Here is a 14,364-nt window from a genome sequence, read left to right as displayed (position 1 = left end):
TTAGACAAGAGATGTCGGTTCTTAGACACAAAGATGTGCGCTTGGAACACATTTGATTAAATTTGGAAGAACAGACGAAAGAAAAGAGACTGGTGTTTGTGTTCACTGTTTGTTGAGATGGTCAGTGGTGCTCTGCCTCTTTCACTTATAAGCGCAGCACGAGCTCTTCTCACAGAATGCATATGTGGAGAATTTTCTTTCTTCTCTATATCAGAGAGCTGCAAGCATTTTTATTTTATTTTTATTTTTTTTTGTGAGTGGTGCAAATGATCTTAGGCCATCTCAGGACTGGTGCCTTAAGTTTAAATCACTTTAAATCCAGCAGTTTGCATTTTACTGTACATGGATTGTAAATAGCCTATACTGTATATATGAATCGGATAATGGTGGCTGTAAAAACCTGAGTGGCTGGTAAAATGAGGTCAAAACGACTCTGGGGGCTGCTCAAAATTCTGCAGCGCCATGGAGCACAACTCACATAGTTTTCCATTAAATCTGACCTAAATCATTAATCAAAGGACAAAGATTATTTACTCTAGTCATCACTGGAAGATATGTGTAAAGGCATCATTCATATTGCCTACACAGTGTATTTTCAGTTACAAGTATGTCTTTTTGTGGTTTGACAGCTTGATTAAAACCTATTCAAGGTTACATACAGAGAAACTGAATAATGAAGGTCATCATTTCTAACAGAGTTTGCGCAGTTACACCAGTTTCATACACTAACCTGCAAACTCATCAATGTCACTTTGTTCATTCTTGAAATATAAAAACCTTCGTAACTTTTGTGTGTATAGTGACTAGATTCACAACTTTGGACTGCCACCTGCACCGCATCGACACTTCCTTCAGTATTAAAGGGATAGTTCACCTAAAAATGAAAATTCTCTCATCATTTTCTCAAATTTGCCATTCCAAATGTGTATGACTTTCTTTCTTCTGCAAAACACAAATTAAGCTTTTTAGAAGAATATGTCAGCTCTGTAAGTCCTCTCAATGCAAGTGAATGGTGGTCATAACTTTAAATCTTCAAAAATCACACAAAAGTAGGGCTGGGCAATATGACTTCAGAATTTATATCTCGATATTTTTCAGCAAATTGACGATATTCGATATATATCTCGATATTTGCTCTGAAATTTCTAGTTTAAATATTATTTGTACTTCACACCTTTGATTTACTGGACAAGAAAAACTAACTTCATACCATGTGACCCACATTTGGTTTTCAACCATTGAAAATGGTTAAAATTTAACAATTTATAAATAGAACCATATTAATTGCCCCCTATCTCTGGGATTTAACCATATAGGGCCTTAAAATGTAGATACAAAAAGGAAAGTTTGTTCAGAACCAGATCTAAAAGGATATTAAGGTATCCTTAATGCTTCTGAAGTTATAGGCACAACTTTCGGAAAAACAACACAAAAACATGTTTCCTTAACACCCCCAATTTAGGACTCACACAAGGTGTATAATGGTTCGAATTTCTCACAGTTCAGTTTGTGTCATGGTTTTATGGTCACGGTTTCAGTACGGTTCGGTATTTGCTTTGTTCAGAAAAAATATTACTGCCAAATACAAAGAATACTCTTCAACAGGTTTGCCCTTAAATAACAATCATGGTTTTACAACAGTAACCATAATAATAATAACCATACTAATCATAGTAACCACAAAATCAACATGGTTACTGTCATGGTTACAATATATAGTAAAATAATACAGTATTACTGTTATAAAACCATGCTTAATTGCATCAAAACCATGATATCTGCTCAGAAAACCATGGTGACAGCAGTCATGGTTACTACAATATTACTCTTGCAAAACCATAGCTAATTTTCATCAGGGTCTTTAACTTAAAAAATATATATTTTCTCTAATTACTAAATCAACATTTTAACTTAATTCTTGCACTATTACACTATATGTATCATCATAGTACATTTCAAACTCATCTCAACATATATTCAATATTCTGAAGCTGTACATCACTATAAAAGGAATAACCTTGCTATTAAAATTCATACGAGAAGGGATGTTGTGATAATGCTGCTTGAGTATTTTAATCATAGGTGGAAATCCCACATATGGCAATGAACAGCCCAAGCTCTTTACTTATTGTTTCATGTCTGTCCGAATTAGCACTGATTGCCTGCTTAAAAATGGAAGGGAGTGTATGCAGTTTCGGCTCACCTGCGGCTCTTTCCCTGGGTGATGTCAGAGTAAATGATTAATCATGTATCAGTGTATTACTGTAACGGCATTTTAATGCCATTTATCAAAGCACATTATTGATGCTCGCACGCAAGGAAACAGGAAGCACTTGTGTGCGTGTTTTAAACCCTCGCTCGCATTATTGACATATTACCAGTATACAGCACTCGCGCCGAGCGATGTCTGCAAACAGTGTGTTTTGTAAACATTTCTTTGACCATCATTGTAGCAATTGACTGCAAAAAGAAAATGTTCCCAGAAAGGAGAAACATAAGCGGCTTCTCTATCAGCGGCTCGTTTTCTCCGCTTGCCATTTTCATGTACACACAATGCGTGCAGAACAGTGATGTCATGAAGTTGACTCATGTGAAACACAGGCGGAGAGTGTCCATTTAAAGAGCCATTCAGGTGCATTAGCGGAGGCGGTAACTGTGCCTGTCTATATGACGCTTTGTTTTCTTCACCAAACCTTGTACTCCAGATGTGTCATTAAACTTGAGGTAATGTGGTGCCAATGCTTACCGAACCGTGGGTGATGAACCGTACGGTTCGTTTTTTTTACAGAGAACCGTTACACCCCTAACTCACACCACTGCAAAAAGGGGTGCTGAATTTAAGTGAACTGATTTTAGTAATATACCTACCTATCTCTGTGTAAAAATGAAATAAAGATGGTGCCACCTTTCTATGTTTTTCATGTAGTTTTACACCAAAATTATAGGCAAATAATGGATTACTGATATTTTTGCTATCCTCATCATTTATGTTTGTCTTCTCCCTAGCTGTGAGTTATTATAATGCCAACAACACCAAGTTACATGAAAAAACTACACCGACTATACAAAGTTTGACACACATTTAAGATCAGCTACAGGTTATGCACACACTGATAATGTAGGTCAGTCTGTAGTGCAAATGAAGGTAATGGCTTTTTTTTTTTTTTTTTTTCAGCTTATCATTTCTAGTAGATGTTTCATGCATTGTTTTGGCTAGCCTATATCAAGGCAGTGCTACACTATTTAATGGTAAGTATTACTATAGAGCACAACAATCTGGCTCCAGAGGTAAAAATCCCATTCAGGTGAATTGATTTTTAACAGTATCTTATAAACCTCTACAGACCTACTGTAAGCTCAGAGGCTTTTAATCAATGGGATATGCTTCTGTTGTAGCCATCAGTCAGAGTTATTTCAACTTCATTTAAATAATAATAATAATAATAATAATAATAGTGCAATTCTTGGTGAAGAACTACACTACCCATCATCCCAAGGGAAAAATGATCCACCAATCAGAGAATTGCGATCAACAAAGCATGCCAAAATTGCTCTGCAGCGAATGCCCATTTGCATTCTTACACTCTCAAACTACTTGTACATATGTGTATATCTGAAAATTTTGCAATAAACTTAATATATATTGTTTCTTTACTTAAAATCAACAACAAATCAGTAGTTTATATTTTTCATTGGTTTTATTTTAATTGTCATTTGCAGTGCCTCATAGGATTGTAGTTCATGCCCTCATGAAAAACATTATGTACACAGTCTTGTACATAAAGTTTGTAATGTTATGATTTACCTCAGAGGTTGGTTAGTTGGTAGGTTGGTTCATGGCTTAGAACTCTTTTATGAAGGGTTTAATGAAATTCCTATGGAAGAAATTGAAGGCAAAAATACTTTGGGAACCAAGACTTGTAGTGCATTCATATCTCATGGCAAAATGATGCTTGTGCATTATCGGTGCTTTTGGAAGTTTAGTAGGTCCAACTTGCTCTTTACAGTTGGCTAGAATTCATCTACAAAATTCCCTCCATGTAATCTCATTACACAGTGTTATTGGTTTTCTGAGGTTTACCTCATTGGGAACTCCCCCTCCCCCTCTGCTTCATCCCAGATTGTTTCCCAACAATTGCAGGAAGAATTCTAAAACAGATGGGCCTGTGTGAGTGTCAGTTCCTCCCTAGCGTCACAGCGTGAGAGATGTTATATTCTCATAACTCTTACTGGTCGCTCCCTGTGAGGATTCAAGCTTCAAGAAATTTTAGCTGAGATTTCTCATTACCCTCCGAAACTGGGACCAAACTTAAGATCTCGAGATCTTTCTTTACCATCTTCCTCTTGGTACTACAGATTAGGGCTGGGCAGTATATGAAACACTCACAATACCAATGCGATGATATTGCTGCAGATATAAAATTAAGAACATTGTTTTAATGTGATTTTTATTTGGTCACCAAGTTTCATAAAGACCGTGCCATTACACTTGTTTCACGATCCCTACTTCGTCTGGGATGTGTGAGTGTGAGAATGTTAAGATAAAAAAAAAAAATTAATAACATCTCCGAAGTTCTTGGTGTTGTTATATTGGTACATGAAAAAGATTAAATGTCATTCTTCCTTGTGTTCATTTAATGAAAAATATTTCTTGATTTTTACTGTATTTTACAAAAACATTTTGAATCTATTTGTCCACAGTAGAGCACAATAGTACCTGCCCACTTTTTTTAGCTGTCTTGATTCCAAAAGTATTTTTCCCATAGGGATACAATAAAATCCTTCATCAAAGAATTGTAAGCCATGAACCAAATCAATTAGCTCTGAGGTGAATCACAACATTGCAAACTTTAGATATATTCCAATGTAAGTAGTTTGAGAATGCAGGGAGAGCAACTCAATTGCATCTTTCGCAGTGTGTCGTATTAGTGGGCAGTAGCTGCAGAGCTCTTTAGGTGCACATCGTTGGCCACGATTCTTTGATTGGTGGATAGTTTCCATTCAGTATCATGGGTAGTGTAGTTCTTCACCAGGAATTCTGCTCTTAAACCAGATTTGTTTTTTATTTTTTTTTTATTTATTTTTTTATTTACATTGAAAAAACGTGGACTGATGGCTCAAACAGAAGTATATATCAATTAACAGCCTCCTTAAAAACCCACTCTTTTAAGCGATTTCAGAACAAATATATATATTAAATATTTTCAAAGGGCTAAGAAATGTTGAGATTAACTTTTTTTTAGTTATATTGCCCCGCCATATCAGAGATGTGCAAAACTACATATTTTCAAAATCGACTAGTAGGTGGGTTGCCTGAATGTCAAGTCATTTTTATTTGTATAGCGCTTTTCCAACACGCATCATTTCAAATCAGCTTTACAGAAAATCATGCATTAACAAAAAATGAAACTGTAATATAAGTAAAGTCTTAGAGTGATTATTGTGCAGTTTGATTAAATATGATTGTAAATTCTGTATAAAAATAAATAAATAATAATTGTATTTAGAACCCCAGTAAGCAGACCAAAGGCGATTGTGGCAAGGAATACAAAACTCCATAAGATGTTGGTTAATGGAGAAAAATAACCTTGGGAGAAACCAAGCTCACTGTGGGGGCCAGTTCCCCTCTGGATAAACAACATGAATATAATGCCAATATTAGTTATTTATGTGCAGTGCAAGTCATGGTTTAAAATTAGTAAACTAAGTAAGTGTAAAGAGCCAGTGTTTAAACAAAGATTGTGTATGAACTGTAAGATTAATGACTAATGTCTTTGAAGTCCATCCTGGATTAACTGCAGAAGTTCACATAGATGCATTGTCCTTTGTTAGTTGGCTGATGAAGGCTTTTGTTGGCAATTAATTGATAGTCTTTATATTCCATTTTAAGAGTGTAGTCCATCATTAAACCAAGGTGATGCCGGCAGAGATCAGTGAGGTGCATCGCAGTTCAACCGGCAGATCATTATGGTGAGATCTATCTTAAGTCTAAGGTCAGGCAGTGGCATATGAAGTGTCCCATGTCTTATGGTTGGAGTTGGCATCAGTTCATCCTTTGAAGTCCATCGTAATAGACAGAAGTGATGTCTGGCTGGCACCGGCTGCATTTAGTCATCATCAATCAGTGACACGTAGCAGTGGAGTCCGACACCAAGCAGGAACGGAGCTGGATCTGGCCGGCTCTGGTAACATTGGGACATGAATCCCATGGTTGAAACAAGGAAAAAAGTAGAATAATATTAGCGTGGAGTTATAGATCATGATAAATGTTTCTGGTTTCGGCAGACCTAACTAAAGCAGCCTAATTGTGAATTGATGGTTATAATTAAGTGTATGCCTGGCTAAATAGATGAGCCTGTAGTCTAGACTTAAACTGAGTGAGTGTGTCTGTGTCCCAAACAGTGTTAGGGAGACTATTCCAAAGTTTAGGAGCCAAATAGGAAAACCTCCTTTTGTGGATTTTGATATTCTAGGAACTAATAACAGGCCAGAATTTTGCGATCGTAATGAACATGATGGAATATAGCATGGTAGAGGTCACTTAAGTACTATGGAGCTAGAACATTCAAAGCTTTGTACGTATTTAACATAATTTTAAAATTATTATGAAATTTATTAGGTAGCCAATATAACAACGAGTGGTGGTGGCATAGTGGGTTAAAGCACTTAACTGGTTCAATCCCAACAGCCACCACCATTGTGTCCTTGAGCAAGACACTTAACTCCAGGTTGCTCTGGGGGGATTGTCCCTGTAATAAGTGCACTGTAAGTTGCTTTGGATAAAAGCATCTGCCAAATGCATCAATGTAAATGTAAACCCAAAATGGGGCTAATATGATCATATTTCTTGATTCTAGTCAGCACTCTGGCTGCTGCATTTTGAACCAATTGAAGTTTATTTATTGACCTGCAGGGCATCCTCCCAGTAATGCATTACAGTAATTTAGTCTTGAGGACATATACACATGAATTAGTTTTTCGGATCAGCAACATAGAGCATGTGCCGTAACTTAGCAATATTTCAGAGGTGGAAGAATGCTGTTCTACAAACATTGGAAATTAGATTTTCAAAGGGCAGAATGGTATCAAATGTAACACCTAAGTTCTTTGCTGTAGTAGATGATGTAAGAGTACATTCATCTAGAGTCAAGTTATATTTTAGTGGCTTATTTTTAGAGGTTTTTGGTCCAATAATTAGTACCTCTGTTTTGTCGGAATTGAGTAGAAGGACGTTTCTGGCCATCCAATCTTTGATTTCATTGATACACTGCTAATTTGGAGAAGTGTGAAATTTCGTCAGGTTTCGAAGAAATATAAAGTTGGGTATTGTCGGCATAACAGTGGAAACTTATTCCACGATTCATGATAATATCTCCCAGAGGAAGCATTTATAAGGAGAAAAGCAGAGTCCTTAAAACTGATCCCTATGGCACAACTTTTAATTGATTTGACAATTACTCATTTACACAAAGTGGTAGCGATCTGCTAAATAGGACCTAAACCATGCTAATGCAAGTCGACAAATGCCAACATAATTCTCAAGAGAATGTTGTGATCTGTGGTGTCGAAGGCAGCACTAAGATCTAAAAGCACTAGAAGAGAAATGCAGCTGCGATCAGATGATAAGAGCAAGTCATATTTAACTCTGATAAGTACAGTCTCTATACTGTGGGGCCTAAATCCTGACTGCAATTGTACATATATGCTATTTCTCAGTGGAAATGAACATAGTTGGGAGGACACTACCTTTTCTAGTAATTTCAACATAAACAGGAGATTTGAAATCGGTCTGTAATTAGCCAATTCTTCAGGATCAAGCTGTGGCTTCTTAATAAGCAGTTTGATAACTGCCATTTTAAAGTTTCTTGGGACATGTACTAAGGATAGCGAGGAGTTAGTAATATTAAGAAGAGGTTCTGAGATTACAGGGAATAGCTCTTTTAAGAGCTTTACTGGTATTGGATCTAACATACGCTTTGTGGCTTTTGATGTTTCGATATGATTTGTTAGCTCTTCGTGACCTATGACAGCGAAGGATTGAAGTTGCTCATGAGGAAAATTATGAGACACTGTTTTCTGAGGTGCTGTGACAGACGATTGCATTATTTCAATTTTATCAGTTAAGAAATTCTGAAGTCATTAGTATTATACTGCAACGGAATATCTGGTTTAGTCAAGGCTTTATTCCTTACCAATTTAGCCTCAGTACTGAATAAACACCTAGAATTGTTGTGGTTATTTTCTATGAGTTTGCTAAAATATGCTGACCTGGCAGCTTTTAGTGCCTATCTGTAGCTACAGAAACTATCCTTCCATGCATTTAATTTTCTTTAATCGAAGGGGGGCGACACTATCAAGAGTGCTAGAGAAGACTGTAATTATATTTTCTGGCATTACATCAAGTTCTTCTAGACCTTTTGGCTTACTGAGTACATGAGATAAATCATGACAAAATGTGTCATTCTCATTATCTATGTGAATGTTGAAGTCACCAACAATTAAAGCTCTATCCACAGTAACTACTAGATCTGATCTGCAAATTACTCTCTACCCTTTCCTCGCTGGGCATCACAGGAACTGTGCTTGACTGGTTTAATTCCTATCTCTCAGGTAAGTCCTTCAAGGTAGCCTGGAGAGGTGAGGTATCCAAGCCACATCAGCTACTTACTGGGGTACCTCAGGGATCAGTGCTTGGGCCACTTCTCTTCTCTATATACACAACATCACTGGGACCCATCATTCAAGCACATGGTTTCTCCTACCACTGTTACGCTGATGACATGCAACTCTACTTGTCTTTCCAGCCCATCGACACCACAGTGACTGCTCGAATTTCTGCCTGCCTAGCGGACATCTTGGCCTGGATGAAGGAGCACCACCTGCAACTCAACCCAGCCAAGACTGAACTCCTTGTCTTTCCAGCCAACCCTGATGTTGAACACAACATCACCGCGCAGCTGGGTGCAACTACAGTAACGCCTTCCAAATCGGTCAGAAATCTAGGGGTAACCATCGACAACAGACTAAATTTCACAGACCACATCTCAAAGACCGCAAGATCATGTAGATTTACACTCTACAATATCAGGAAGATAAGACCCTTCCTCTCTGAACATGCCACACAACTGCTTGTCCAGTCACTTGTCATAACTAGACTGGACTACTGTAACGCTCTCATTGCAGGCCTCCCTGCATGTGCAACTAGACCCCTCCAAATGATCCAGAATGCAGCAGCACGTTCTGGTCTTTAATGAACCAAAGAGAGCACATGTTACACCACTCCTTGTCTCTCTCCACTGGCTACCGGTTGATGCACGTATCAAATTCAAGGCTCTGATGCTGGCATACAGAACAGTTACTGGGTCTGCTCCAGCATACCTAAAATCATTTATGCAGAGCTACGTGCCCACTAGAAGTCTGCAGTCGGCTAAGGAACGTTGCCTTGTTGTACCAACACAAAGAGGCACCAAAACACTTTCCCGGACTTTCAGCTTCATCATACCACGTTGGTGGAACGACCTTCCCAACTCCATCCATGAAGCTGACTCACTCTCTGTCTTCAAAAAACTTTTCCATGAGCACTTAACCAGTCATTAAAAAAAAAAAAAAAATTCTGTTGCACATTATTCTATTTTGAATACTATTATGATGCTAGTGATACTTTGTAATACAGCACTTTTTATACCACTGTCTCCTAAGATGATTCGCTTATGTTTTTCCTCTCTTGTAAGTCGCTTTGGATAAAAGCGTCTGCCAAATGAATAAATGTAAATGTAAATATAAATGTAAATTCACCAAGGAAATCAGAATACGGCCCGGGTGTTCTATATACCATAGCAAGGGCAAAAGACGACAGAGATTTTTTATTTGTATTCGACGGTGTCACATTAAGCATTATTAGTTCAAAAGAATTAAACTTATATCCTGTCCTCTGAGTAACACCAAAAACTTAACTGTAAATTGCAGCAACAACACCTCGAACTTTCAGACGAGGCTCGTGTTTATAACAATAACCTGGGGGTATATATTCATTTAAACTAATATACTCATCCGGTTTAGGCCAGGTTTTAGTCAAACAGAGCGCATCCAAACTATGATCTGTAATAATTTCATTTACAAGTAGTGCTTTGGTTGAAAGAGATCTAATGTTTAGTAGCCCTACCTTTATATGATGTTTATCTTCATTTTTTATCTTCATTTTTTATTTGTTTTATTTTCAAGTTTTACCTTAATACAATTTTTTTTAAATGATTTAGTGAGGGGTTTGTGTTTGGTAGTTCGGGGAACAGACACAGTCTCTATGTGATATCTAGGTGATACAGTCTCTGTGTGTTGTAGTTTATGTGACCTGTGTGATGACTCAAGGCAGCTAGCAGACATTCTGATAAGGCAGTTTGTCTGCTTCCTGACCTGGGCTCCAGTTAGTCAAATAACTATCACTTTTAAGACTATGAGCCAAATTACTAGAGAGGAGAGTGATGCCTTCCCTGGAGGGATGGAGTCTGTCTCTCTTTAGCAGGTCAGGTCTACTCAAAAAACTCTTCCAATTGTCTATAAATCCTATGCATTCCCCGTACACCACTCAGATATCCAGCCATTCAGTGATGCTAATCTGTTATAAACCACATCACGATGATGACCAGGGAGGGGGCCAGAACATATTATAGTGTCTGACATCGTTTTTGCAAGTTCACACACCTCTTTAACATTATCTCTAGTGATCTCCGACAGGCGAAGCCGGACATCATTAGTGCTGACATGAATAACAATTTTAGAAAATCTATGTTTAGCATTAGCCAGCACTTGTAAGTTTGATTTGATGTCAGACACCAGAGGCCCCGAAATACATTTAACAATAGTGGCTGGAGTCTCTATTTCCACGTTCCTTACAATAGAATCTCCTATAACAAGGGCGCTTTCAATATGATTCTCAGTGGGTGCATCATGAGTGGGGAGAATCGATTGGAAACCCTTACAGGAACGGGAGAGTAGTGTCGCTTTGCTGAGCGAGCATGCTGCTGAGAAGTCACCCAAATGCTCTGCTGCGGGGGCTCTACAGACGGAACCATAGTGTGTGTGTTGCTCGCTGTGCTACCCGCATCTGAAACAGTATGTACTGGCTTCTCTTTCTCACTCGGCTCCACTAGCATTTGGATGCGTGTCTCTAACTCATTAAACTTCTCTGTCAGCTTGACTAATTCCTTACATTTATCACATGTAAATCCCTCACTGCTGATGGAAGAAGCTATAGTAAACGTGGCATGCAATGCAGGAAGCAATAACATGAGCAGATGCCATGACTTACCGCAATTGTTTGCTGTTGATGTTGTTATGGTTGTTCTTGAGCGGCGGGGGTTTGAGATCGATGTGAATCCCTCATGCAATTGTTTGCTGTTGTTGTTGTTGGTTCCTGATCAGCAGAGGTTTGAGATTGATACAATAATCGGTGAAAAAACACAGAGGAGAAAACGAATACACTCAGTTGAAATGCAAGATGTAGACAAGCAGAAAAAAAAAGAAAAAAGAAAATGGGTGTGCACGGTAATATACATGCAGTAGAAACAGTAGAAAAGAAAAAAACAAGCACGTGATAAAATCAATCAAATGTTTAGGTCTAGTCAATTAATCAATCATAAGGAAACTCTTCATGATAAGGCTAGTTTCAGGTTTACCCCTGATCAGATGTGTTTTACAGGGGACGTTTACATAAGGAACAGAATGCAGGGGTCTACTCGGACTAATGTAGGAAATTAGCGACATTGTGGCAGGGTATATTTACAACTGCCAGCATTCATCACCAGTAATATGTAAGAATTGTATAATGGAACGCTAAATATAATGTGCAGATTTAAACATGCCAGCATTTATACACCAATAATATGTAGAATTTTATATGTAAATTAGTTTTGGAATCTTGGCCACATTCTAACACCTTTTATATGAAGGATAAATGACAAATGATCAGATTAGAAATCTGAATAAAACCATTAAATATGTAATACAACAGGCTTGTTGTATCTGCTCACAATTTATATGTGAGGAATTTTAGCTCAAGAAGGGAATTATGATTAATTTGGGGAATACTGAAAGAATTAAGGTATACATCTGATCACTTGACCATGCTGAGTTGATATGACGCATCTATTAACTCTTTAGAGTAATACTATTCTCATGGCCATTGAAAATAATATCACAAATATGTTGAAATATTGTTCGAGCACGAGATTATTTATCAAAATATACCACAGTCAAATCCTCTTTGAATACAAACAAGACTTTATTTCTAATCTACAACATCAAACTAACTAACACACATAGACAAACATAAAAACAGGTTGGTGAGTGAACTGTAACAGAATGTGAATGGAAATGATCTGTAACAGAGAAAATTGAACTTTACGGAATCTATAGACCATGCTCTGAACCATTGATACTTCATTTAGTATACCTCAAATTGCAGTCGGGTTTCCCGAAGTTTTTAAATAAAACACCAGCACTCTCTAGCAAAAGTCTGGAGGTGTACTTGCGTTTTGTTGCTTTACGTTGCTTTGGTTCTTTGGCTGGGTCCGTAGAAAGTTCTGGTTGTTCTCCGTCTATGTTTTTAGACCTCTGTGAAGATCATAGACGCCAGATAGTTTGGTGCTGGAAATATCAGGCGGGGCTTTGAAGCAAGGCCTCCCTCAAGGGAGACTCGCGACTCCCCATCATGTGTGTAAGTTGTAGGGCAGAGAAGAGAGAGAAGCTCCTTGGAACTTTGCGTTCTGAGCTTTCCTGAACTCTATATTGTGCGAAACCTGGGCAGAGGGGCACTGAAGCAAAGCCAGCCAAAGAAGGGCTAAGAGAAGAGCAAGAGCCAAGAGGGAAGAGCACATCGTAGGCAGGGAGATTTTGTTGAGTTGAGGTTGGCCGCACCCCAAAGGTGCCTTGAGCCAATCAGAAGTGTCTTTTGCTAGGTCACATGGTCATTTCTGTCCTCCCTTCAAGATATTTAATTTATGGCCCATTGTTCCTTTTCCTGCTCAAAAAGTGAACATTTTAATCATGAATTTCAGAAGGAAACTATAACTGCGAATAATCGAACTGCATGATAAAACTTTGTACTAATTAGTTTCTTAGTTTTAAACACAGATAATACATCACACATTTTGAAAAACATAATTGTCAGGGTTATCATCTGCATAGGATGCATTTGTCCATATTTTTAGGATAATCCTACACATGGCTGTGTATCTGGATTGTAGTGAAATAAGAGAAGTCCAAAGTCCATGTCATATGTTCATGAATTAAGCTACATGTAAGCTGGTGAGCCGGAAACATGCCTCATGATTAGTATAATAATTTTAAGTTTAGAGAGTTGGTTATATTGAAGAACCATGGAATGTCTTTGTTCTGTGATTTCACAGGTTTCCATGGTGAACGTTCTTTATCTATCTCTTGGAATGTGTGTGCCAGTTGTGTTTTTTTTTTTTTAGGAGTGTGTTCAGACAGATCTGCCCTTTGTATTTAAGACAGTTAAGATTTGCCAGATGCCAGAAATTCAGACTGGCCAGCACCAGTCCGAATATCTTTATTGCTCAGGAGAATATCAGTGTAGATTTTGTATTTAAGTTATTCTGTGTAGAAATTGTTAATTCTTCTGCCCATAACATCATACGCTACTTTTAAAATTGACATGGCATCTTAAAAGTACAACATTTCTCAATTACACAGAAAGCAGAGTGAGACACATGCAGTGGCTGAAGATGTCCATCTGAATATGTATTGCTGTAACAAAAAAAAAAACCCAAAAAACAAAACCTGGGAGGGTTTTAATGTACAAATTCATTCAAAAATCATACAAATATATATGAAAAAAACGAAATAAACTAGTCAACCTCACTAATCAACTTTTCTAATTTTGGATAACTATTTGACCATCATGACCCAACCCTACTTTGTAGAAACTGGGGTTTCGACAGAAAATCTTTGAGGAAGGTGGATGTCATCCCAGCTGGATAAACAAACCCCTATCCACTAATTTGGACTGGCTTTAGGAATAGTCCAGCTTTTATGATGAATGTTGACATGTAAAGGTCTGATGTGGTTTCCTGCTTCTGGGTTGTTTAGTCCTCTCCTCTGTTGCTTATTGTTCTTTGAAGTTTGTTCTTACATTAATGTGGACCCACATGCAGCTGAAGTCAGAAGTTTACACCACTCCACAGATTTAATATTAGCAATCTATAGTTTTGGCAAGTCGTTTAGGACATCTACTTTGTGCATGACACAAGTAATTTTTCCAACAATTGTTTACAGACAGATTGTTTCACTTTTAACTGACTATATCACCATTCCAGTGGGTCAAAAATTTACATACACCAAGTTAAC

The 14,364-nt window shown here is 37.7% G+C and overlaps 1 protein-coding gene across 12 annotated transcripts in view; it reads left to right on the top strand.

Moving 5' to 3' along the window:
• The window catches only part of LOC127438686 (arf-GAP with coiled-coil, ANK repeat and PH domain-containing protein 2-like), a 100,327-nt gene that overhangs the window by 11,050 nt on the left and 74,913 nt on the right, over positions 1 to 14,364 (top strand). Inside the window, exon 2 of one of the 12 annotated variants that reach the window (XR_007896795.1) lies at positions 3,176 to 3,249. The exons of the other annotated variants lie outside the window; for them this stretch is intronic. The gene's annotated coding sequence lies outside the window, so the exon portion shown is untranslated. The remainder of the gene's footprint in view (positions 1 to 3,175; positions 3,250 to 14,364) is intronic. 12 annotated transcript variants of the gene reach the window in all.

The sequence above is a fragment of the Myxocyprinus asiaticus genome, chromosome 50, assembly GCF_019703515.2.
Source record: "Myxocyprinus asiaticus isolate MX2 ecotype Aquarium Trade chromosome 50, UBuf_Myxa_2, whole genome shotgun sequence".
Classification (NCBI taxonomy): Eukaryota; Metazoa; Chordata; class Actinopteri; order Cypriniformes; family Catostomidae; genus Myxocyprinus; species Myxocyprinus asiaticus.
The sequence above is the reverse complement of the archived record's forward strand: the minus strand, read 5'-3'. Positions and strand labels throughout refer to the sequence as shown.